At 38.2% G+C, this 26644-nt stretch overlaps 1 long non-coding RNA gene across 3 annotated transcripts in view; it reads right to left on the reverse strand.

Annotated features, from left to right (window-relative positions):
* The window catches only part of LOC144379587 (uncharacterized), a 76331-nt gene that overhangs the window by 19794 nt on the left and 29893 nt on the right, over positions 1–26644 (reverse strand). The window contains exon 1 of one of the 3 annotated variants that reach the window (XR_013442823.1): positions 10241–10361. The exons of the other annotated variants lie outside the window; for them this stretch is intronic. This is a non-coding gene — a long non-coding RNA (uncharacterized LOC144379587). Of the gene's footprint in view, positions 1–10240; positions 10362–26644 lie in introns of those variants that run through there. 3 annotated transcript variants of the gene reach the window in all.

A 26644-nucleotide genomic window follows, 5' to 3' on the forward strand; every position in this document is an offset into this window, starting at 1 on the left:
AAAGTCAATCTGTAACTTCTGACAAATAGAAGTTCATTTCCTAAGTGATTAGCCTCTGTGCATGAACAGGTCACTCTAACACATTTGAGTATTGAAATGTGTCTGATATATTTGAAGATACACAATGACCAAAATGAAGATAAAAGCACAAATTAATTAATAATTAATATCATAAACCAAACCTTAGTTTTTTGAAAGAATACTTATATTGACAAACCTTTGTTAAGACTGATAAAGACAATAGGGGTGCCTGGGTGGCTCAGTCAGTTAAGCGTCTGCCTTTGGCTCAGGTCATGATCCCAGGGTCCTGGGATGGAGCCCCATGGGCTCCCTGCTCAGTGGAGAGTCTGCATCTCCCTCTCCCTCTGCCCCTTCCCCCAACTTGTGCTCTCTCTTACTCTCTCAAATAATAAAATCTTTAAAAAAAAAAGACTGATAAAGACAATTAAGAGAGAAGGCACATGTTCCTAACATCGAGAAGGACAAAGAACATTAATATAAGACCTAAAGGTACTGACAAGGTGATAATAAAAAATAACGAATAACTTTATGCTAATAAATTTGACCACTTGAAATGAAATGGAAAAATTCCTTGGGATAAAACCCAACAGATTTATCTAAAATACCGTAACATTAAATAGAAAAGATGAACAATTCCCATCTCTCTTAGAGAAATTGAATCTATAATTAAAAGTTTTTTTCAGAGAAATCTCCAGGCCCTAATGGCTTTAGTGATAAACATTTTAAAAAGAAATAAAACTAATATTACCCAAGTGCTTTTGGAAAACATAGGATGAAAAAACATATCAAAACCTGTTTTACGAGGCCAACATAACCCTGATAATAAAACAGCAGACATTAAAAGAAAGGAAAATTATAGACCGATATCTATCAGTACATAGATGGAAAAACTCTTAACAAAATATTAGGAAACCAAATCAAGAAATATATAAAAAAATAACACATATGACCAAGTGAGCTTTATCCCAAGAATACAAAGTTTAACATTTGGAAATCAATCAAAGTAATTCACCATCTTAATAGAACGAAGAAAAACCATATGATCATCCTAATATATACAGAAAAAGCATTAAACATTCATTTATGACAATACCTCTCAGCAAATTAGAAATAGAAGGAAGCTTTTTTTTAAACTGATCAAGTGTATCCACAAAAAAAATCTACGCCTAACATACTTAGTGGTGAGAGACTGAATACTTTTTTCTGTAAGTCCAGAAACAAGGCAAAGTTGCCCACTCTTACCACTTCTATTTAATATTGTACAGGGAGTCCTAGCTAGTGCAACAAGGCATGAAGATGAAACAAAAGGTATACATATGAAAGGAATAATTAAAATTATTTTTATTCATAGATGATTTGATTATATATGTAGGAAATTCTAAATGAATCTGTAAGAACCACTGGAACTAACAAGGAAATATAGCAAGCACACAGGATACAAGTCAATATACAAAATTAATTGTATTTCTTTATTTTTTAAAGATTCATTTATTTATTTAACAGAGGGAGAGAGAGAGTTGGGGGGGAGGGGCAGAGAGGGCAGAGGGAGAGAGAGTCTCAAGCAGACTCTGTTCTGAGAGCAGAGCCAGTCCTGGGCTCAATCCCAGGACCCTGAGACCATGACCCAAAGCAAAACCAAGAGTGGACACTCAACTGATTGCACCACCCAGGTGTCCCAAAATCAATTATATTTCTATGTATTAGCAACAAACAACTGAAAAATCAAATTTATTTTTTTTATTTTTATTTTTTTTAAGATTTTATTTATTTATTTGCGAGAGAGAGAGAATGAGAGACAGAGAGCGTGAGAGGGAAGAGGATCAGAGGGAGAAGCAGACTCCCCGCTGAGCAGGGAGCTCGATGTGGGACTCGATCCCAGGACTCCAGGATCATGACCTGAGCCTAAGGCAGTCGCTTAACCGACTGAGCCACCCAGGCGCCCTGAAAAATCAAATTTAAAAACCAATACCATTTGCAATAGAATAAAAAATCTAATATACTTACAAACATGTAAGATCTTTATACTGAAAACGCAAACTTCTGCAAAGAGAAATTAAAGATAACCTGTACCATGGATATATTTCTATCCCTAATAAAAATACTTTATTAATTATTATAATTTTATAAGATTTAAGATCATATAGTTAAATATTTCTTTTTTTAAAAAGATTTTATTTATTTATATGAGAGAGAGAGAGCATGCACAAATTGGGGGGAGGGGCAGAGGGAGAAGGAGAAGCAGACTCCCCACTGAATCCCCACTGACACCTGAGGCGGGGCTCCATCTCAGAACCCTGGGATTATGACCTGAGCCAAAGGCAGATGCTTAACCAAGTGAGCCAGTCAGGCACACCTAGTTAAAAATTCCTAACTTTTTTCTTCTTCTAATGTCTTTTTCAAGATTGTTTTGGCTATTATAGGTCCTTTGTATTTTCTTACAAATATTAAAATCAATTTGTTAATTCTTACCAAAATGCTGGAATTTCAAATGGGATGATACTGAATCTACTAGTCACTTTGGGAAGGATTCACATTTAAACAATAATGAGTTTTGCAATACACTAATGTATATTTTTGCAATTGTTTAGGTATTCTTTAATTTCTCTCTGCATTGTTTTGTAGTTTTCAGTGAAGGCTGATGATTTTAGTTTTCTTTCATTCTATATTAATGACTCCCTTCTCCAACAATGAGATAATCAGCTCCTGAAATCCTTTACATATTTACCTGTTTGACCAATTCCTCTGGATATAATCAATCCCCTATCACTGCTGCCGCACTCCTCCCCACCAGAGATGACCTCATCATGCTACTCAGGTGCTGACAATCTGTGCTGGGTTTCTCTCGTGCAGACATCCTCCACTCCCTGCTTGGGCTTTGACCCCATGCCTGGCCAGCCTCATGTATATATGCCTTCCTCACTCTGCTTGGGCCCTGACATTTCACACCTTGATTCCCACACATGTAAATGTCTATCTCCCACTGTTGGGTTCTGATTCCTAATACTGGGTCATCATTACCCAACACACACACACACACACACACACACACACACACACACACACCCTCCAGACCCTACCTGGACTCTGATATCCTGTGTAAGTCCTTTTTCCTTTGAGCCTTCTCACCCTACTCAGCCTCAGTCCATGCCACTCTGTTCTACATGGGGACACTCCACTAAATGGCTTTAATAGGTAACTGTTTTGGAAATGGAGGAAAAGGAAGAGAAGAGAAGAGCAAGATGGACTTTTTAATAACTCTATCTATTGGGATAATCAGATAGCCATTTGGAAAAGGACAACATTGATCTATCCCTCAACTGTGTACTAGCATAAATTCCAAATTAATTAGAAATTTAAATTTGAAAAGTGAAATTACATATACTCTAGAAGAAAACATGGATGAATTCCTTTATAGAGTGTAGAATACTTTCCTACTTAGGACTCAAAACCAGAAGCAATGTTCACATATATAAAGTAAAAAGACAGAAGGCCAACTGGGAAAAAAATACTGCTGCTTATATCACCTCATGTATAAAGAGCTTCTAGAAATAGAGAAGAAAACTACCAATAAAACTCTGGAGAAATGGCTGATTCCAGGTCTGCAGCAGCAAATGTACAACATAAACCCTGACGCCTCAATCTTGAAAGTAAGGAAGTTATTGAAAATCATTGGGGTCATATCAAAAGGACTCTAGAGCTGACTTTAACTGCCTTCCACTTGTCTCAAAAATGGGAGAATTGAACTATCAATAAGGATAATAACTGCAATGAGTTGAGTCATATCAAACATGTTTAAATCCACACGTTCATAGTGATATATTAAAAAGAAAACCAAACTTGTGATCACCGTTAGAAGATGCAACTGAACCCACTCAATCTGAAAACTGGTAAACAAAGGAAAGGCATTTGTCCTGCATTTTGTGTACAAACTATAATGAAGAATATATACATAGACACATATTCATATTCCATTGATGAGAGAAGGTTCTTTATAAAAGATTTCTAGGTAATAAATGCAGAAAGAATGATAGAATTAGGAGTATCAACATTTCAGAACCCCTAATGAAAACTGGATCCAGGCAAAAAGCAATCAAAGACTATTAAAATCATTTGGTGAAAAGCTAATAAAAAACTTTACAATGAACAGCTCAGGTTGACAACACTTGAATCTACTGATCAATTTTAACATAACAAAAAAGAGAGACAATAAGCAACTATGTGCCTCCTGATGGGATGCAAAAGAAAGTACAAAATGCCAGCTATGACATATTCTTGCCAAACATGGAACCTGAACATATTAAGCCTCTAAGTGCAACTGTACAGAAAACACAAGACACAGAAAAGCATATTAAACAATACCCTATTGACATAGTAATGCGATGCGGCATGTGGAAGACTCTACAGAACAAATGACCCACTTTCTTCCAAAGATAGATTGCAAATACAAATACAAAGGAGGAGAAAACTATTGATTACAAGAGACACAGGGGATATATCAACCAATGCATAATGGGGATCCTGTTTGGATTTGATTCCAACAAGACAACTGTGGAAATAAAAGAAAAAACAGCCAACCAACCAACAATAAAAGCATTTATATGACGTACTGGGAGATCTCACTGACTGAATAAGACACTAAGGAATTCTTTTTTTTTTTTTTTTTTTAAGGTATAATAATGGTATTGTGGTTATATTAAAAGGAAGAGTCCTTATCTTTTAGGATTGACACATTCATGGATGAAATGTTATAATACCAGTGATTTGTTTCAAAGTAATCTAGTATTTGGGGGAGAAGTGGGGGAGGTATAGATGAAAGGAGATTTTCCAGGTGTTAAAATGATTGAAGATTGAGCCAAAGAAATCTTCAGGCCTTGCCTATGTTGAGGCCAGACAGACATCTTAGGGGATATCTTTGGAGCGAGGTGCCATATAATCAGCACCCCTTATCCACACCTATTAAAGTTTGGCTATCTTAGTTTTTCACAGTTAGCTAAGAATTTATCTCCATGATTACCACACATCCTTAATTGCCTTTACTTCAACACTTTCTCCTATAGCACTAAGCAAACACATTTTTTTTTTTAATTTTCAGAATTCATCCCTGCTATGGTTCTCTTTTCTAAGTGACAGAAGTGTAAAACACGTCCTCATAAGCCACCATTGTTTTTGTTTGTCCACGGTTGCCCACATGTCACAGGGTCCCTGTTTTCATAAATGAAATTTCTTTGACAAGCATTAATGAATGGTTAATACAATGCTTGCTATATGTCCAAGACTCATAGAGGTGTCTTAGGGAACATGGAATAAACAGAATTACAGTCATTCCCTTTAAGGAAACGGTGAAGGCAAAGTGCTGGGCACATCATAGGAGGGCTACAGAGGTTGATGCTCTTCTCTTTCCATGTGCTTGTTGTTGCTCAGAAAGGCAGGTGACCCAGTCGTGGAACAGAGAGACCAGCTCATATTTCCTGGGTGTTGTATACAAGCTGCCACCATACATAGTATGTGAAATAGGTTTTAAACAAAAGGATTGACCATGATGGGCCTGAAAAGCATCCTTGATTTTTCCCAAGACTCTGACTGTTCTACTGTGTTTCAGTGAATACCCCGTCTAAGGGGACATTTCAGCATCATCCTAGGCAGAGTTGAGGCTTTGGAATATTTACGGGAATGAGTCTTCCTACTGGGTCATTACCAATACTGTATTCATTCAACAAATGCACATGTGCCTACCATGTGCCCAGCACTGTCCTCAGTACAGTGATGTAATAGAGAAGAAAACAGACACAAACTCCACTGTTCTGTAGCTTACGGTGCTGTGCAGAAGACAGATGTTTGTCGAATAACCACATACACACACGCATATCATTGCAACCTGTGGCAAGTGCTTTGAAAAAATGTGGATTTTTTTGTTTTTAGAATGTATAATAAGAGGATCCAATTTACCTAAGCAGCTGGCTAGGATCTGAAAGCTTCATAGGACGTAATTAAGAGGTGGGATTGTACAGGGGCTGAGGGGTCCCTGGGGCTTGCTGGCAGTGTTGCAGTGTTGAGACAGAAGGGACAGTCTGTGTAAAGACATTGAGGCAGAGAACAAGGAGGAAATTGCCTAGAGATGCTATTTCAGGCATTCTAACTGGGAAACATACTCTGACCCTAACATAAAGGATAACCAACTCAGCTCAGCTATTGAATATCCACAGGGACGAGGGAATGCTGTGGGCTGATGAGTGGATGAGGTTGCAGGAGAAAAAGATAGTTTTGAGAGAGCAGCACAAATTCAGGTGAATGCTTTTTCTCTTATCTCTTTTTTTGCCTTTTGTGTCTGTGACTCAAAAGGCAAGATAACCAATCTCTGAAACCCTCTGATTTCGGTTGTTTACTGTCCTGAGGAGCAGTCAGTTGCTTAGAGCTGACAGAAACATCTAAGTCATAATTCTTATAGTAGAAGAGAAGAGATGATGTTTTCTTTAAACCATCAAAATGAGTTTTAAATTCAAATCAAAATAGAAAAAGGGATTTCAGAGCTATCCCAAGCATTTGGACAAAAATCAGGTTGAGGTAGGGAGAGGGGGCAGAACAAAAAGAACCTAGGAGGCCAGCACTTACTGTGCATTTGAGTGGATGAATGAATCAGTGCATGAACACTGTGCTGTGTTTTATGTATATAGTACATAATACATATTTATACATATGTTACATTACATACACATACACCACACACACCCACACACAAACCCACAGTTTCTTTAAAATTTCTCAACCATCTTCCCTGTAAGGTCATCACTGTAGCTGTTATTACTTTTATCATCATTTTACTGACCAGGAAAGGTAACTAGTTCAGGTTACCTGATTAAGTATGTGCTATTTTCACTAAACCTCATGGGAACAAGGATGGTGTGAGCTTCCTCAGCTGTTTCGTCTTTCTTGCCAACACTGGCCATTTGGCTCAGTACAAGGGGCCGGCCCCACTTTGCCCCCAATACAGCTAACAGTCCACGTTACCCAGTGTCATGGTAATAAGGACTGTTCTCTGCCAAGGCCACTTGGGAAGCAGGCCTTTACATTCTCACAGTATCCACACTTCTCCTGTATGTGGAAGAGAATGCATTTTCTGTAGATCCTGCTTTGCAAATCATTTTGGTTCTCCCCTTGGGAAATGTATGTGCAGGACAGGTTCTGCTTATGAGTCCTTTATCGTGGATTGTTATCAGGTTTACACATCTTTGGAGAGTGTTTAGATTACAAGCAGAAAAACTGATTTTTTAAGCTGAAGTTAAGCCAGCATATTATCCCCCCAAAAGTGCCTTTTATTAAAAGCAACACACACACACACACACACACACACACACACACTCTATACATGGGGAAAACACCCCACACTGCTGAGAGACCCAGCATGGTCTTGATGTAGATTCAAAGACAGGCACTATTTCTACCAGGCAGTGTTCTCCTGGTCTCCTTGGAGCCCACCAAGAGGAGACAAGCATGTGAAGGTCAGGAAGCTTGCTGGGCAGTGGAATAACAAAAGCTGACTATAGCCTCTTCAGGTGAGGAACTTTCCAGAGAAACAGCATGATTCAGATCCAGGAGCTATAATTTTGACTTCACCACTGACTGGCTAAGGAGAATTTGCAAGTCACTGAATTGTTTGTGGTTCAATTACCTCATCTAAAAGGGAGAAAAAGAGGGGCACCTGGGTGGCTCAGTCGGTTAAGGGACTGCCTTTGGCTCAGGTCATGATCCCAGGGTCCTGGGATTCAGCCCCACATCAGGCTTATCAGGGGAGTCTGCTTCTCCCCCTCATCCTTGCTCATGCTCTCTCTCTCTCTTTCAAATAAATAAATAGAATCTTTAAAAAAAATAAAATAAAAGGGGGAAAAGGAAAAAGATACTGCCCCTTGCTTCCTATGCATTGATTATTAAAATTCCTAAGAGTAAAGACATCATATTTTCCAAGTGATTGAATTTGGAAGGTCAACACAGAAGCCACAGAAGGATTTGGTGGCCATAAAACTAATATTTGGTCTTTCTGAGTCTCGTATGTAAAATAATACCTTGCTCAGATGAGATCATGTATTTGAAACACATAACATATAATCAAAGAATAAACACACTGGCACCCAGTAAACATCTCCTATACAATTGTTAATATAATAAGACAGAGCGCAATATAATTATTTTTAAAAAGCACATGATTTGGAAACAGACATGCCTGGGGTGGATTCCTAGTCTGCCCCCATTTGACATTGGTACAATAATAAACCTTGCTGTTTGCACACTTTTTACATGGGGAGAATAGTTCTGTTGTAAGGAGTAATTATGCAAACCATTTGGTACCATATCTGATGCATAGGAAGTATTCAGGAAGTAGACACTTCTATCTGTCTAGATTCCATGCACCCATCCATCATGTGTCTATATCTTCCAGGGTAGCTTATCATGCTCTGAAACACCTGCTTCTCTGAGACCAAATCACGTCAGAAATATTGACCCACTGAATTCATAGAGCTGCATCCAAAGTTTAACCCTTTTCCAAGGAGGACTAGTAAGATGAGAACATGCAACAAAAATACCTCCTCTCCCCTTGAAATATTACCGGATTGGAAAAGTGAGTGCCCGGTGCATACACTGTGCTATGAAGTGCGCCAAGAGAAATATTTGCAATATTTGTGAGTAATTATTAACATTTATCATAACTGCTTCTTGACACTACTATCTCAGTGTGTTTGGGGTTTTTTTTGCTATAATTCTGGATGCATTATTTTTTATTTGTGATAGTAATTTGGCCTGGTATCTTTGGAGTTAACTGTGCTATTATTAATTATAGATAGTATCACTGAGAAAAAAACATGTTGGAGTTTTTGGGTGTCCTAAATGTCTGAAATCAATTTATGAAGCTGGGACCAAGCCCCATGATCAGCACATAGTAACTGCTAATGTTCTCTTTCCCTCTAACTTAATTTGGTTGTCAAGGAAAGATATGTAGTGTGATTTAAGCCAAAGGATGATTATCCAAATAGGTGGAGCCTCATAGCGGCCAGTATAACTGTCTGTCACACTTGCTTGGTTATATCTGGAGCCCGTGTAAAGGGATATATATTGCACTATATATATATATATACACAATTTATATATTATATCTACAAAATGTACTTGATTTAAAAACATTTCCACAGAGGGTTTCCTTTAAGGACCTACTCTTTTCTTTCCTTAACTTTATTAATCAAAACTTTTCCTGATTTTTGCTTACCTAGAATCAAATTAAGCTAAATTAATTCTTAGAACAAAAACGTTATCTGTCATAAAAGATACCTAATTTTCAGATCCTGAAATTTCTATAACCATGTCACATTAAAAACGTTTACATTTTAATACTGTTACAGCAAAAAGGTTAAATATAAAAATACATTAGTTTTGATATTAGTATTGAATTCAGCACCTATTTGGCAGAACTATTTGTACAAAATAATGTAGTTCCTTCTGATAACAAAAAACATGAGCTTTGGTTTCAGTGAATACAAAATACTAGAATAACCATAGTCAACTAAAAATTCTAATAATCCATGTCAACTGTATCTGGTGGTATAGAACTTTCTAAATAGTATTTTTATTATTGGCTCAGCAAAGCATTTTCCCTCTAGGCTATCTAATTCTGAAAGCACACACAAAATCTGGTGTTAAAATAATATTTGATAAAATGAGCTTCAAATGAGATCATCACAAGTACAGAAATAGTGCTAAATAAATTGTAAAAAAAAATCAATAGTTGGAATGAAAGTCACAAATTAAAAGGATGAATTTTGCTGATGGAAAAAGCTCAAACCTCAAGTATAGAACACAAGGCTAAAATATGCCATTACTCAGTTAAATGATTAAATCAACAGCAGTAGGTTTAATCCGTTTGATTTAGCAACCTGAGAATGAACTCGTAATTTACAAGAAAACCACTACTTAACCTATTTGTCTTTCTTGCTATCTGCGATAGGATCTTAAAGACGAGAGACAGAAAAAATTGCTTAAAAGTTCAGATGATAGTTGATAATATTGTATTCTGTAATTGAAATTTGCTAAAGGAGTAGAAGTTAAATGTTTTTACCCTCACCCCAATAAGACAAATATGTAAAATGATAAATGTGCTAGTTAACTAGATGAGGAGAATTCTTTCACAATGTAAACACATATCAAATCACCATGATGCACACTTTAAATAGCTTACAATTTGTAAGGTGTCTGGGTGGCTCAGTTGGTTGAATGTCCAACTCTTGATCTCAGCTCAGGTCTTGATCTCATGGTCATGAGTTCAAGCCCCCCATTGGGCTCCATGCTGGGCATGGAGTCTACTTAAAAAAAAAAAAATAGCTTACAATTGTACATGTCAACTGTAACTCAATAAAATTGAGATCAGAAACAAAGTTCAGACCCCCATTAACTGAATCCTTTAAGTCAATAATATAATAGCTTTAAATATTCATTCTGAGTAAATGACTTTCTATTTTTTATTAGGAGTCCTGAGCACCTGTGCTGTTTTATCCCCCTATTCTCTGCTAAAGACTTTACTTTGGGAAGAAGTTTTTGGAAGATACAGCAAGACTTAGTGCTCCACAATAAAACAATTATATGAGAACTTCTGAGAAGTTGCCAAAAACAATTAAGAAAGTTGTTGCTTTTTATGCAGAACACTCACTGAAGAATAGCTTTGCATCTTAGTCAATGAGCAGATTCTCATTATTTATTTAGATTCATTTGGCAGTTATTCTCTGAAGAGCTCATTAGAGTAAATTATTCCAATACCATGTTCATTTACAGACTCATGTTATTTACCCCTATGTTTATTTTCACATTTTTGCAGATTTACCCACTAAATGTCTTGAATCTAGTCATATCTCTCCATTCCCACCACCACAAGCCTAGCCCAGCCTATCACTTTTCACTTAGATGAATAGAATTGCCTGTAAAGTGGGCTTTCCACCTCTACTTTAATTTCCTCCACCTGTTCTCTACTCCACAGTCCCCATGATGTCTTTTCTGCAAAGAAGCCAGCTGGCATTTTGATAAAGATTACATTGAATCGGTAGATCAATTTGGGGAGTATGGTTACCTTAAAAATATTAAGTCTATGATCCACGAATGTGAATGTCTTTGCATTTATTTAGGTCTTCTCCAATTTCTTTCAACAATATCTTATAGTTTTAACACTACAAGTTTTGCAGTTCATTTATTAATTTTACTTCTAGGTATGTTATTCTTTTTTGATGTTACTGCGATTGTTTGTTGCTTAATACAGAAATACAATCAATTTTTGTAGGTTGATTATCCTGCAACCTTGCTTAACTCATTTAATAGTGGATTCCTTAGGATTGTTCATAGAAAAGATATTCCTTAGGGTTTTCTATATAAAAGATAATGTAATTTGAAAAAAGAGATAGTTTTACTTCTCTCTTGGTAATCTGGATGTCTTTCATTTCTTTTTCTTGTCTAATTGCTCTGTCTAGAACTTCCAATGCGATGTTGAACAGAGTTGGTGAGAGTAGTCATCCTTGTCTTGTTCTTTATCTTAAGGGGTAAAGCCTTCAGCTTTTCACCATTAAGTTATGATATCCAATGTGAAAGTTTTATAGATGCCTTTGATCAGATAGAGGAAATTCCCTTTTATTTCTAGTTTGTTGTATTTTTTTTTCATGAAAGGGTGTTGAATATTGTGAAATGCTTTTGTGTGTCTGTTAAGATTGTCATATGGTTCTTGTCCTTTTCCTTCTCCATTCTTCAGATTATATAATTTCTATTGATCTACTTTAGGCATATGCACAGTTTCTCTGGCCTCCTTCCCCAGGGACACTACAGTTTTAGCCAGTTTTCTTTGATTGAACCCCATATTTTTTTTTATATATTTTATTTATTTGACAGAGAGAGACAGAGCGAGAGAGGGAACACAAGCAGGGGGAGTGGGAGAGGAGAAGCAGGCTTCCCGCAGAGCAAGGAGCCCGATGCGGGGCTCGATCCCAGGACCCTGGGATCATGACCCGAGCCGAAGGCAGACGCTTAACGACTGAGCCATCTAGGCGCCCCATGATTGAACCCCATGTTAAGCTTCCGGCTTGTTATCACACCTAGCTGTTAGTCTCCACTGATTAATAGCTGATTTCTCAATTGTTTTTGACAACACCTTGGGTCATAAATTGCCTCATAGTCTGATCCAGTTAAAGCTGGGCTCCTTTGCGGGGGTAGTCTTTGAGGCTTGATTTATCTCAGGAGAGCTCTTCTTAGCTATCTTGTTCTTTGGTTTCCTCTGTCGTACTTCTAGCTGCTCAACAATTTGTCTTGTTGTTATTAAGGAGACTCCTAATTGCTCACCTCTGAGAACCCTACTGCTTTCATTAATTAAGACACACAAAAATTTCTGCTTTTCCCTATGCTCTGTTACAAATAAAGGGGTGCTTTTCCTGATTTCTTTATTTAAGCTGATATCACCTGTCACTCTCTCTTCATTTGCCTTCTATTTTTCTTCATAGCTCTTACATTGATCTGGCATTACATTATATATGGGTTTATTTTATTGTCTATCTCCACCATTAGAATGTAAGCTCCTTGAGGGTAGCCTAATGCTATATACCTAGTTCTCAGAAGAATCTTTAGCATATTGTAGACATAATAAATAATAGGAAAATAAGTGATGCAGTGAAAAGTAAAGGAAAAAATATCAACAAATACCACAATCAAAAGGAAAAGGGAAAATTTTATAGCGAGAGTCTAGCATTTGCGTACAGATGACTATTAAGAAAACCTCTGAAGCCTATGATAACACAACAGTGTTGAGAAAATGAAAAGTAGAGTGGAATGAGCAGGTCTAATGCTCCAAATGAAGATGAACTAAAAAATAATAATGATAATAATACTAATTACAGTAACAACACAGCTAACACAAACTAATGCGTAAAGTGGACCAAGTCCTATGCTGTGTTTAGGTCCTTTATTTTATTTAATATTCACAATGATACTTTGAGGGCAGTACTGTTCTGTGGACATGTATCGTGAACACAGAAAGGTTAAGGAGTAAATGCAGGGCACAACTGGCAAATGGCAACATTTTTTGTCCAGACTGGGCAGTTAGACTTCGGAACCTATTTTATTAAGTAAGCTATACTACTATGCCTAAACACATGATATTAGGAATGGAGAAAAGACTCCCCACACAAGTTCTGAGGGATGCCCCACGAGGTATGTCATTTGTCTACAATAATTACAAGTGTAGTCTAGGCACTACCGCTTTTCTGCACAGCTATCCACTGGGTTTCTATCACCTCCTGCTGAACATCCTGGTCTTCATGGGTATCCTGTGGTTACTCTAGCCTCCATCATCAATGCACTAATTCACAGGGCTAGAATCACAATGGTTAATGAGTCTGGAGCAGAAATGAAGACCATGCTCAATGGTACTCACTCTGTGTTGCATTTTATCTACAGTCTGGGAAGCCAAGCAATGCTACTCATGCCCAAGTCTGAGAGTGTTCCTTGCAAAGAGATCTTTTACCCTCCATTGGATTTAGAACAAGGCCCATGGATTCAATCCTGGGAAGACACTTGAAGTTGCATCCCTTCGGCCCATTTTCAGCCTTTATATATCCATATAAGCCTGCAAGTACGGCCTCCTTTTTCCTCTTAAACCAAAGCAAAAGCACTAGCGTAGGTGGATCTATGGGAACAGATGTTCTTTAAGTGCTGTTTGCTAGTCATGATCAGGGTTGAATTTCAGCACTAGTGCAGCCTCAGCTTAAACTGGTTGCCTCCATTGTCTCCAAAGCTGTTGCTCCTGACATTATTCTACTTTCACATCTCGTTAATATTTCCAACTTGTATATTAACTTTGTGGCATGCAGGAACCAACTAGAAAAGCAAACAGGATACATGCTGCTTGTCCTCTAGGGTTCTAGTCTCTAAAACTTGCTGCTGGAGCCTCCTGTCCAGAAGTTTCTGACCCTATGCAAATGATCCCTTGGGAAAATGCCTCAGGCTACAGGAAGGGAGTGCATGAGAATGCAGTTTCCTTACATTTGCATTGGGAGACAGTGGTGTCTTAACTCTGAAGAATTAAAGCAATTGTTAGCTCTGGTGATAGAGTGAGGTATAAACAATGTAAGCTCTGAAATCAGAGATACTAGGTTTAGAATTCTGTTTTTTTCCCTTCAGTTGAATTCAGCAAACACCCATTGAGTGCCTACTGTATGTATCAGCCACTGCTAGGTACCAGTGACAGAGGTGAATAAACCATTATCCCAAAATGATAGAGTTCAAAGTCTAGTTGGGACAAATCACTTTAAAAGAGGTAAAAATAGACAAAGGATGTACTAGGTCAAGTATAATACAAAATTTCCTACTTATTTGAAATTAAATCAAGTTAATTGAAAGTTCTTAAGCCTTAATTGAATTTCTTCATCCATAAAATTGATGACCCTATTACTTTAAAAGATTATTTTAAGATTTGGAAAAATATATGCATATATATGTGTGTATACACATGCATGCATATTCTCACAGAAACAGAGAGGGAGAAAAAGAGGGAGAGAGAGAGGAAAAAAAATGGTAAGCAAATCCATATAGTTTTACCAAGATTTTCCTTTTGTTAACAAGGTTAAATAACCTCTTGGAACTTCTGCTTTAAGTTGAAGGATGCAGCATTTTCATCTATTCTCTTCCGTTCTAAGTTTCACTGACAGATCTGAAAAATGTAGTTTAAAAGAAATAATTCCTAACAGTAGTGGAAAAATATTAAAGTCTGCTAACAGTGAAGCATAAGTCATAAGGCATTGCAATTATGAAGGAATCAGAGGTAAAAGAATAAAACCCAAAATACAGGTTGGAGACGAGTATCTCAGATGGGATCCCTTCCTCTCCAAAGAGAAATTTTATCTTATTTTTTTAAGATTTTATTTTTTTATTTGAGAGAGACAGAGAGAGAGAGAGAGAACACGCGTGCACGAGCAGGGGGAGGGGCAGAGGCAGAGGGAGGAGAAGCAGACTCCCTGCTAAGAAGGGAGCCTGGACAGGGGATCCATCCCAGGACCCTGGGATCATGACCTGAGCCAAAGGCAGATGCTTAACTGACAGAGCCACCCAGGAGCCCCTCCAAAGAGAAATTTTAAAGTCAGATTCGACAAATGCAAACAAGACAACCATCAGGGTAGTTCATTAAAGGTCTTCCTTCAAAATAGCTAGGCTAGGGGGTGCCTGGGTGGCTCAGTCGTTGGGCGTCTGCCTTCGGCTCAGGTCGTGATCCCGGGGTCCTGGGATCGAGCCCCGCGTCGGGCTCCCTGCTCCACGGGAAGCCTGCTTCTCCCTCTCCCACTCCCCCTGCTTGTGTTCCCTCACTCTGTGTGTCTCTCTCTGTCAAATAAATAAATAAAATCTTTTAAAAAAACAAAAACAAAAAAAACCCAAAACAAAATAGCTAGGCTAGTTGGGCCTGCTGCTTCTCTGCTCACACTGCCCACCAGGAAGAGCCCTGGGGAGACTGGGATGGACCAAAGGCAGAGCAAAGGTAGAGATAAGGCTGTACCTTTGGGGGACAGCCAGGAATTAAAAATGGAAAAGGAACAGTAGACACCAGGCTTTACCCCTAGATTAAAGCCAAGGCATGAGTTTCTGCAGAGACATTTCTGATAGAGAGACTCTCAGAGAAGCATCTGGGTAATAGAAGAAATGGGGAACCCTATTCTAATCCTTTAGGTTCTGCACTCTGCCCAGCCTCATCCCCAGACCCTCCTCTCAATAAAAACCACTAGTCCATAGCCAGGACTTCTAGTCCCAGCAGGGAAACAAGAATTTGTCTTTGGGAATGAAAATAGACTTGTAACCAACAGAGCCTTATGTCTAAACCCTCAACTCAAAATAGGGACATAGAGTTTTAAATTTTCAAATATTTCAAGAAAACTAATAACATGAAACAGAGGCACCAATATCATGAAAACACAAGAAATACACAAGGATGCAAAGTTAATGGGGGGGGACAACAAAAAACATTAACAAAAGAGGATTTGTAGCTCTTATAAATCACGACAGAGTTCTTAGAAATTAAAAAGAAAACAGATTGCAAAGTAGACATGAGTAAAACACGAATTAGTGGTCTAAGAGATTGAAAGAGGAGTCTCCCAGAATTCACTGCAGAGAAAAGAGTAGGCTGACGTGGTTGGCAGAGGTTGGCTCTGACATCTGTTATCTGGGGCATTGCTACCACCGGCAAAGCTAGTAGTCACTTTGCATCTGGGGAGCTGGAGGCCAAGTAGGGGTTTGAGACTCCAGTCAGGGTGGGTTTTAGCATTAATATGGTTGGCTTTGTATTTCACAGAAATTCATTTTATTTCATGTTACTTCCTTCTCTATGTTAAGGTTTTACGTCGAAGAGAATGAGGGTATGAATCTGTTTGCCAATGTGAAGGGACCATCAGCCTCTACCATCCACTGTTCAAAATTCTTTTCTAAGACCAGTGAAGCAATGTGTGTGAGATGGATGTGAAAGGCCTCCTGATATGGGTTATTTCTAAGTATCTTCTGGTGGATGGCTGTATGTATAATCTATATAATCCGGAACTTAGAATAGCTTTCCTGTACTTGGTACCTACTGAGGAGGGGAAAGCAAACTCAAAATCTTGGCTGGGGCTGATAACTCATGGTGGCTATAAAATGCAGATGTTGTGTTTTATTAGAGAAACTGTTAATTTTATGATAGCAACTCTGGACTATTTATATCATGAAAAACTCATAGAGAAGTTTGCCACAATTTCATACCCTAGTGATGCTTCCGCAGATGTTATGGGAGTGTTATGTAAGATCATTAAAGCCGAGCTGCTTGGAGTGTGTGTCCCCAGTGAGCTACCTGCCAAGTTAGAGACTTGTCTGAACCTATGTCCCCAAGATAGGTCTTATATGAAAGAACTTTCTCTGATGTGATAAATATGTGCTTTCTCCCTAGACTTTGCTTATGTGAATAAAGGTAATTTTTTTTTCTTATGGCAAAGTTCTCTAAAATGACTATGGACAGTTTGAAAATAGATTTACTATTCTGGGGAGCTGTGGGTAGCCAAAAGAGGGGTCACTTTATTTTGGGACACCTTGAGGAAAAGGATGGGAAATTGATTGGGGGATAGGTTCCAAAATCTCTAAAAGTATAAGTTTTTAAAAGACTATATTTAATGAGATCATTTTTTTGTAATGATTTAGTTAAGGTAGGAATTGTTGACTGGCTTAACGAGACCCTAAAATTTAAAATGAGTGAGAATACAACTTAAAATTCATTTCAGAACAAAGTGTCCTTCACAATTATAAGGGGCTACGGGCACTCATACTTTCAAGCAATCTGTAGTCACTCAGGCAAATTCTTGAGGAGCCTGGAAGATTTTCTGCACAGTTGCTGGCAAGAGAGCAATTATGAAGCCCACTATGTACCAGCTGAGCAGATGAGAGTCTTTAAGTTAAAAGAGAAATTTGAAAAATATTAGGACCAGCATTCAGATGAGATGTTTATTCTGGAAAACATTTTAAACTAGAGGTTCTGTCCAATTTATATACTCAAAGACAGTCCAGAGAAAAACTTTTTTTTTTTTAATCATATACCTATTTAATTTATACCTATTCTCCCACAATCTTCCTGGGCAAGAAGTAAGAATGGCGGTGCTTTACTGAATGTCTGAGGTAGGCCAAAGAGTTTAACAAATGGATGGGCGCCTGGGTGGCTCAGTCAGTTAAGCGGCTGCCTTCAGCTCAGGTCATGATCCCAGGGTCCTGGGATCGAGCCCCGCATCGGGCTCCCTGCTCAGTGGGGAGTCTGCTTCTCTGTCTGCCCCTCCCCACTCCCACTTGTGCTCTCTTGCTCTCTCTCGTGCGTGCACGCGCCCACAAAAATAAATAAAATCTTTAAGAAAAAAAGTTTAACAACTGGATCACGATTCCAATGATTTGAAATCTTTAGTAGTCTGAAGATGGATAAAACTGGATCTTATATAACACTCTCCAGAATTGCTTCAACATTTGTTTTCTCTACAACTCTATGGCTAACTACAATTGTTTCTGTTAATAGCAGAATTCCATAAAGTGCAGCCCACAGGCCAAATCTGGCCTGCTGCCTGTTTTTATAAATAAAGTATTGTTGGAAGACAGCCATTTGTATATTGTCTATGACTGCTTTTGACTTAGAACAGCTGATTTGAGTAGTTGTGGCACAGCTCATAAGGCCCTCAAAGCCTAAAATATGTACTATGTGGCCATTTACAGCAAAAGTTTTCTGACCCCTACCTAGAGCATCCCATAACATGACACAAGCTTCCTGAAGATGCTTATTCAAATGAGGGCAACACGAGTAGTGAATAATAATGTGCTACAAAATATGAATGAGTGTATCATTGTGGACAAAACTCAAACTAAAGTAAACTTTGTTGTGAGCCCCTTCACAAAAGATCCTAAAGCCTGCTGGAGTCACTACTGTGTAGCCCCCAGAAACACTGGCCATGTTATGGGCTGTGCCCACAGATATCCCAGTCCATTGGCACCACAGCTGTAGGAGGTTTAATCCTCTGTACATCTACGTGGTTGTAATGCAGCATCGGCTGGTCGGAGACCAGTTTGCCCCACTGAGGAGATGAGCCCTGGGCTGCGGCAGGAACCCTGACATAATGAGCGTCATTTTTCACAAGTCCCACCCAAGCTGGTGAGCGACTGTCCTTTCCACACCATCACCATCAGGATAAAGGCTGACCAGGACCGAGAGATATCCCTTAGATTTGTATTTTCAAAGAAGGTGGTTATTTAATAAATAGAAAAGAAATGTGACTTAGCTAAGAACAGAGTCGTAGATTGATAGGTTTTCGTGGAGCTCCAGTTTTGTGGGGAGTTGGTATCAGATCTTAGAGGCTTGTTTTGAAGGGACGTGCAGGGTGACTCAACATCCCCACTTACTGAGGACTGAGGAGTTTTCTGGAATGTGGGATTTACATGCTAAAACTAGGCAAGTTCTGGGCAAACCAAGAACAACTAGTTACCCTAAGGCCATCGCTCTTCAAAGGCAAGTTTTGGAGGAGAGTGAGGTCAGCAGCAGGGCAGTGGGGCTTGTTCCTTGTCCCCCTCCCCTTTGATTTACAACTAACTGGGCATCCGGAACCGAACAAAAGTGCCTCTGCATGGTACACCAGGACACCTGGGAGATCCACCCACGTGTGCATCCAAAAGTGGGTCGGGAGGACCTCAGAGGATGCTGTGTACCCGAGGGAGTCTGAGGATGGCCCACCCCCACTTGCTGCCATCAGGAAAGAGGTAATCTGGAGAGCACACAACTGGGCATTTGTGGGAAATAGAGAATGTGGGGAGAACCAGCTCGCCTGATGGGAGAATTGGCAAGCCTTTGGAGCGAGACACAGCCAATTCTGGAGTCAGAGGAAAGGGAGGAACGGGTGAGGCAGCCCCACTCCCGAGAACCAGCACAGCGACATGCTGGGATTGTGCTGGTGGCAGCGTGGCAGCGGCCACCACCAGAGGAGGTGGCAAGTCAGTGTGGAGCCTAGTCAGCGCCGGAAGAGAAGCCGAACACTTGTGCTATAGCACCACCGTCTGGAAGTGAGAAGAAAGGCTTCCGATTGCCTGCCTGTTGAACTGTTAGAATCCAAGTAAATGCAGCCTTCCATAAATAAGAAAGGAGTTTGCTACTTTAAATGTGACAGCAGAGGCACATTTCATGAAACACTATGAAAAGTCATAGTAATATGGTATCACAAAAAAAAGATGACAATTCTTCAGCAGCTGAACTTAAGGACATGGAATACTGCAATCTAACCGATAAAGAATTCAAAATTGCTGTTATGGAGAAGAAATTGATGGTTGCCAGAGGAAAGGGAGGTGGGGATGGGCAAAATAGGGGAAGGGGAGTACAAGATACAGGCTCCCAGTTAGGAAATGAATAGGTCATGGGAATATAAGGCACAGCCTAGGGAACAGAGTCAATGATATTGTAACAGCGTTGTACAGTAACGATGGTGGCTATACTTGGGAACATAGCATAACACAGAGATGCTGAATCACTATGTTGTACATTTGACACTAATGTAACATTGTGTGTCAACTACATTCAAATAAAAATTTTTTTTTTTTTTTAAAGATTTTATTTATTTATTTGACAGAGAGAGAGACAGCGAGAGAGGGAACACAAGCAGGGGGAGTGGGAAAGGGAGAAGCAGGCTTCCTGCCGAGCCGGGAGCCCGATGTGGGACTCGATCCCGGGACTCCAGGATCATGACCTGAGCCGAAGGCAGTCGCTTAACCAACTGAGCCACCCAGGCGCCCCTCAAATAAAAATTTTTAAAACAAAACCAAAACCCCTCAAATAGCTGTTATTAAGAAATTCAATAAACTACAGAAGATTCAGAAAGGCAATTAATTCAATAAACCCAAAAATAAAATTAATGAACAGAAGGACTACTTTACCAAAGAAATTGAAATTATAAAAAAAAACCCCATGAAACAGAAATTCTGGAACTGAAGGAGTCAATAGATAAGATGAAGAATGCATTAGAAAGCTTTGGTAATAGGGCACATCAGATGAAAAAAGAGAGTAAACAACCTGGAGGATAGGAATTTAGAAATTATTCAGGTGGAAAAGGAGAGAGAACTAAGATTTTTAAAAAGTGAAGAAACCCTATGAGAACCATCAGACTCTATTAAGAGAGTCAATCTAAGAATAAAGGGTGACTATAGTTAATAATACTGTATTGCACATTTTAAAGTTGCTAAAAGAGTAAATCTTCAAAGTCCTCATCACAAGAAAAAAAAAACTTTTGTAACTATGTATGGGGAAGGATGTTAACTAGACTTTTTGTGGTGATCATTTCACAATATGTACAAATATCAAATAATTATGCTGTATACCTGAAACGAATAGAGTGTTATATGCCAATTATACCTTGATATAATAAATATAATATATATTTATGATAATATACATTATATTATAAATAATATAAATATAATAATAAAAATAAAAAATAAGTAAAATCAGGAATGATGATATTAGATGAACCCAATTTAGAATTGAGTTTTCTTATAAAAACACCCCATTTAGCTAGCTATTTAATTGCCTGAGATGACATGTAAAAGAAAACAAATATATAGTTATATATTTATAGTTATATATTTAATATTATCATAGCATGTCAAAACCTTGCAGTCCTATCCTAATCCCTATCATTAATGGGAGATAAATTCAAATTAATTTAGCAATGACAATTTAGCAATCTGGATGACTATCTTTTTAGTAATGGGGAACTGGAGGGGCAACTGTAGATATTTACTGATTTTACTTACGTTTCCAGGAAAGCAGAAGCAGAGGTTCTTTGTATGCTCTACTTTCTGTATTGGCCACGGAGAGAGAAGTGTGAGTAAGTGAAAATATAGTGTTTTACACCTCTCAGTTAAATTGTCATGCACAGATAGGACACCTCTGGATGTGACCCTAAAGACTACATATATTGGACATAATAATGTCCCTATCCTACAGGGTTGCCTGAGGACTATATAAGATAATGTGAGGAAAATACTTACTGGAGGCATAAGTATTCAACAGACGCTAGCTAATAGGATTATTGATCATAATCATTAATGTACCTCTAACATAATACCAAGTTATTACAGTATTTGTTAACAACAGTCTTGGGAAAGTTACCACAATATTTCTGAGTTTTCTTTCCTATCTATAAAATAAGACTAATGAGTCCTACCCCTAAGAATTGCTGAGGGGATAATATAAAAAAAAATTATGAAGTACTTATTTATCCATTTAATTGAGATACAACTGACATATAACCTTATGTTAGTTTCAGGTGTGTAATATAATGATTTAACATTTGCATATATAGTGAAATTATCACCACAATAATTCTAGTTAACATCCGTCAAACACAGTTTGAATTATTTTTTTTACAAAATTTTTTTACAAAAATTTTTTTTGTAATTACTTCGAAGATTTACTCTTCTAGCAACTTTCAAATATATAATACAATATTAATGATTTTCACCATGCTGTGCATCACATCTCCAAGACTTATTTATTTTATATTAAATTCTTAATATCAGCCTGGTACATACTAAGCATCCAAGCATCCATTCATCCATCGATCCAACAATCCAACTGTCCGTCCATCTACTCACTAAGCAAACATATATTGAGCATATGCAAAGTGTTTTGTGCTATTGTGCTAAGTGTTGGTCAGTCATTGTAGATAAGTCATAGTCCCTTATTTCATAGCTTCATTTTCTGTTAAATTATAAACAAAATATGGATATTGACTTAAACATATGACTTTATTATGGTAGATAAATCAAGGTTTTTATTTACAAGTTGGGAATGATAGCAAATGAGAGATTGTGTGTGAATGGGAAGACTTGTGTACCAAGGCAAAGGAACTCAACAATAAAGAGATATCATCTAGCAGACTGCTGACCAGTATAATGAGGCCTATGGTGTTGTATAAGCAGAGGACAAGTTCCCCAGCAAAGGTAGAATCAAACTAATAGGCAGCTTCTGGAGCTAAGGTGTTAAGTACATAAGTTCAATGGCACAGTAGGCATTTGCTGAGTATATTAATAAATTCATCCTCTAAGGTGTGCCTGGGTGGCTCAGTTGGTTAAGCATCTGACTCTTGATTTTGGCTCAGGTCATGATCTCAGGGTAGTGGGATCGAGTCCCACATTGGGCTCCACGCTCAGCAGGGAGTCTGCAGGACAGTCTCGCTCTCTCTCCCTTTGCCCCTCCACCGACTCACGTGCATGCTCTCTCTCCCTCAAATAAATAAAACTTTAAGTTAATCAATCAATTAATTAATTCATCCTCCAAGAAAAAAATGCACTATAGAGGTACAGTAACCAAAATGAGGACTGAGACACAAGTGTTGAGTAAACAGGAAAACACGGGATGATTTTTTTTTAATGAAAATGAAACTTTAGGGGCGGCTAAAGTAAAGACCCACTAAAACTGTCTCTTAAGTTTCTCTGGCAAGAACTGGCCATTCTCAGGAGAACTGTGAACCTCTCACTTGAGGAGTGAGTGTTAAGGAACCAAGGAAACCATCAGGGATGATGAGTTCCAGGCAAGGGCTCAATCAGGTGGGGAGGCTACCTGGAACGAAAGAAGTCAAATCCACCCTTAACTACAACAAGCAAGCACAGGGTCCTTAACGGGAGACAAAGCAAAACAGTCAAGAGCTAGGTGGATGTAGAAATAGAAGGTAAGCAAAGAAATTAAGGTTAAGGTCAAGAGAAAATGTCTGAGACTATTTCTGTAAACAGGATCAGGATGCTTGAAGCCTATAATAAGGTGCTGGCCTGGCTTAACCTGGAATAAAGGTTTTTGCCTAGTGATTCAGTTACTAGATCTATGTATGTGTAAATTACTGCTGAAAAAAAACATGGGAGATTAGAATTCTTCCCCAATGTGCTAAGACTTCGTGAGTTATAATACCATTACATTTCTTCTCTATAGGAGTGTGGTCTCCCAGAGTGCAGGGGCTCCTGCTCTGCTTCTAGAAAAACAAGCCATGCTTTAAAAATAGCACCATAAAGCTTGTTTCCTGAGAATTACATAGGCCTTGAATCTAGTCCTTTGCTGAGCGAAAGTATAGATTTGAGGTGCATTCATGTTCCTTCATAAAATTCATTTGTCAACCCTAGCAACTACTCTAAAATATCTTATAATATTCTGACATGCATATAAATAGAACACCTCATACTCTGGAGGAAGCCAAGTGAGTAACATCAGTTATTCTAGCAACACTTCATTTCAGGGTGGAGCCCCACTTTGTATAACAGGACATCATCATCATCATCCTCATTGTTGTTGTTGTCGTCTTCATCATCACCATCCCTTGTAATGATATTTCTTTACAGGTGACAATTTTTAAAAATAACTAAATATAGTGTGTGAATGCATTAAATGGTGAAAACCTTGCCTCTGTACTGATGAGGATGTTTGATGGTCTCTGTCTCAAAACATTCTATATATGGAGTTTGAAATTCATGGAATACCTTAAAGGGAAAGTACTGCTTTAGACAAAGGTCACACAAATCATAAAACAAGCAAAATTTTTAAAATTCTGCAGTAGAGACACAGGCATTATCCCATTGTCTTAATTAGTAAAATGAGGCTCAGTGAGTCTATGTGGTCTAAGGACACCTAGTTTACTAGATAAAAGAGAGGAACTTGAATGCAGCTGAATTTCCAAATCTTTGCATTCTACTGTGAATGCAGAGTCCACATCCTCATTCATATGGCTGGAAAGTTAAGTTGTGACAGGGATATCTTGCACAGGTTACCAGAATGAAGATGAACAATATACATTGACATAGATATATGGTTTTCATCTAAGCATTTGGCAAGGTTGCTGTTGGCATTCTGGAAACACAGGCTATATGATATTTGGAGGATAACTTTCCCGAAGGACACTCATGAATAGACTGGTGCTCAAATGGAAACTTTTGGATGGGCAGAGACATTCAACTTCAGTTCTGTTCTGTTGGACATCTTGAATAAAGATGTAGTGGTCAGATTTAGGATCTAAAAAGTTCTGAAAAACCCTGGAGCAAAATAAAATTTAGTAACGATCAATGCACAGGTCTTCTCTTGGTTCCAAAAGCACAGGATGGGAGCAAATATGGAGGCAGTTCTTTAAAAAAAAAAAAGCACCACATAAAGAGATATCATTTCACATGTCTGAGCACACTGAAGGCATTTGCTGCAGTTCTGGATGAACCCCTAAGAAGAAAGAATTTAATAAACTGAAGGGTATTGAAAGCAGAGAGGCCAGGAGGGTGGAGGAACTCAGAGCCACACCACATGAGTATTCTTTTAACAGATCACAGCCCCAGGTTGGTGAAGAGAAGACTCAGACTGGACAAGGCAAATGTCACCAGGTACTTGCAGGGCTATTGTGTAGAAAAGGGATGAAGCCTTTTTCTCTGTGGTTATACGCGGGGAGGGGGGATTGAAGATGTGGGTAGATAGTAGGGTAAGACATTTCAGCTTGTAAGCAATGAATCACTTTAAATGTCAGTACTGTCACAAGATGAGCAGGCAGACTGGATGATTACTTGGAAGGGTGTTTCCATTAACAGTGTGTAACTTCAAACACTGAGATTCTGAGCTTCACAGATCCCTCCCCTCCTCTTTAAATATTTGACATGGTATCATCACCAGCCTCATTTTTACATGGGGCCCCAATATTGGAAATCATTCCTTTTATGTGCTTAAGATGATTCTGAATATCTGCAGCAGGTTCAAATAGAGTTTACTTTGCATATTGATTCAATAGGTAAGAGCAGGAAGCTCACAAATGCCATATGCAAATTTGTTCCAAATGAGCTCCTAAAATGGATTTGGAGCTAATTGTTTTGGCACTTATTTCATTGGGGATGAAGCACTGGCCAAACATATTTCAAAGTGAGGAAGAGGATGTGTTAGCATCAAACCTAGGAGAAGAAGGAGTAGCATGCAAGTAATTTGGAAAAGAAGAACATTCCATCTGAAGCCTCAAGGGAGAAAAGAGAATGTTGGCTGAAGTCTTATTTGGAAACAATAGAACTGTGAAAATAATTAGTGTTAAATAACTTACAGCACTGCATTTCCAGTATGGGCCATTTTTAAAAATGAACTTTTATTGTTTAATATTGTATAATCTATAGATAGAAAAGTGCAAAAATTGAAAGGGTAAAACCAGATGAATTACCACAAAGCAAGCACATTTGAGTAACCACCGCCCAGATCAAGATGTAGCATAGAAGTCCTCCTTCTTTCAGTCACCGCTCCTACTTGTAACTTGTCCTATATCCGTTTTGTTAGTATTTAAATTTTATATAAATGTAATCATTCAATGACTTCTTTTGTGGCTGGCTTCTTTATAGTAATACAATTTTGTGCTCGCTTTGGCAGCACATATACTAAAATTGGAATGATATATTAATACAATGTTTGCAAAATTCACCCATGTTTTTGCGTATAGCATTACTTCATTCATTTTCATTGCAAGAGCAATTCTATACATTCCATGCTTTTGTTTCTGTAATATGTTTATTCTTGATTGACCTCTGGGATGTTCCAGATTTGGACTACTCTACATACTGCTGTTATGAACATTCCTGTGACTTTTTGGTACACACATATGCATTTTCTGTTGGGTATGTATCTAGGAATGCAATTGCTGGTTCATGAGACATTTGTATATTCAGCTGTAAAAACAGAGCTTTAGTGTGCCACTTTTCCACTCCCTCTAGCAGTGTATGAAAATTCTATTTATTCCATATCCTCTGCAACACTCAATATTTGGATTCACTAAACTGTATTTAAATTTTAAATTTTAATTGTGAGGTATGAACTTCTATCTAAATTTCAGCTATCTGGTGTATAGTTAGTGGTATTGCATTGCAGTTTTTATTTGCAGCTCCCAAATCACTAATATGTGTTTATTGGGAAATCTTTTGCAAACTGCCTATTTGTGTATTTTATATATACTAACTTAATTGTATTATCTTTTTCTTACTGATCCACATTTGATATGAGTCCTTTATCCTGATAAAGGAACTTTATGAACTATAAAACTCT

The sequence above is a fragment of the Halichoerus grypus genome, chromosome 12, assembly GCF_964656455.1.
Source record: "Halichoerus grypus chromosome 12, mHalGry1.hap1.1, whole genome shotgun sequence".
Taxonomy (NCBI): Eukaryota; Metazoa; Chordata; class Mammalia; order Carnivora; family Phocidae; genus Halichoerus; species Halichoerus grypus.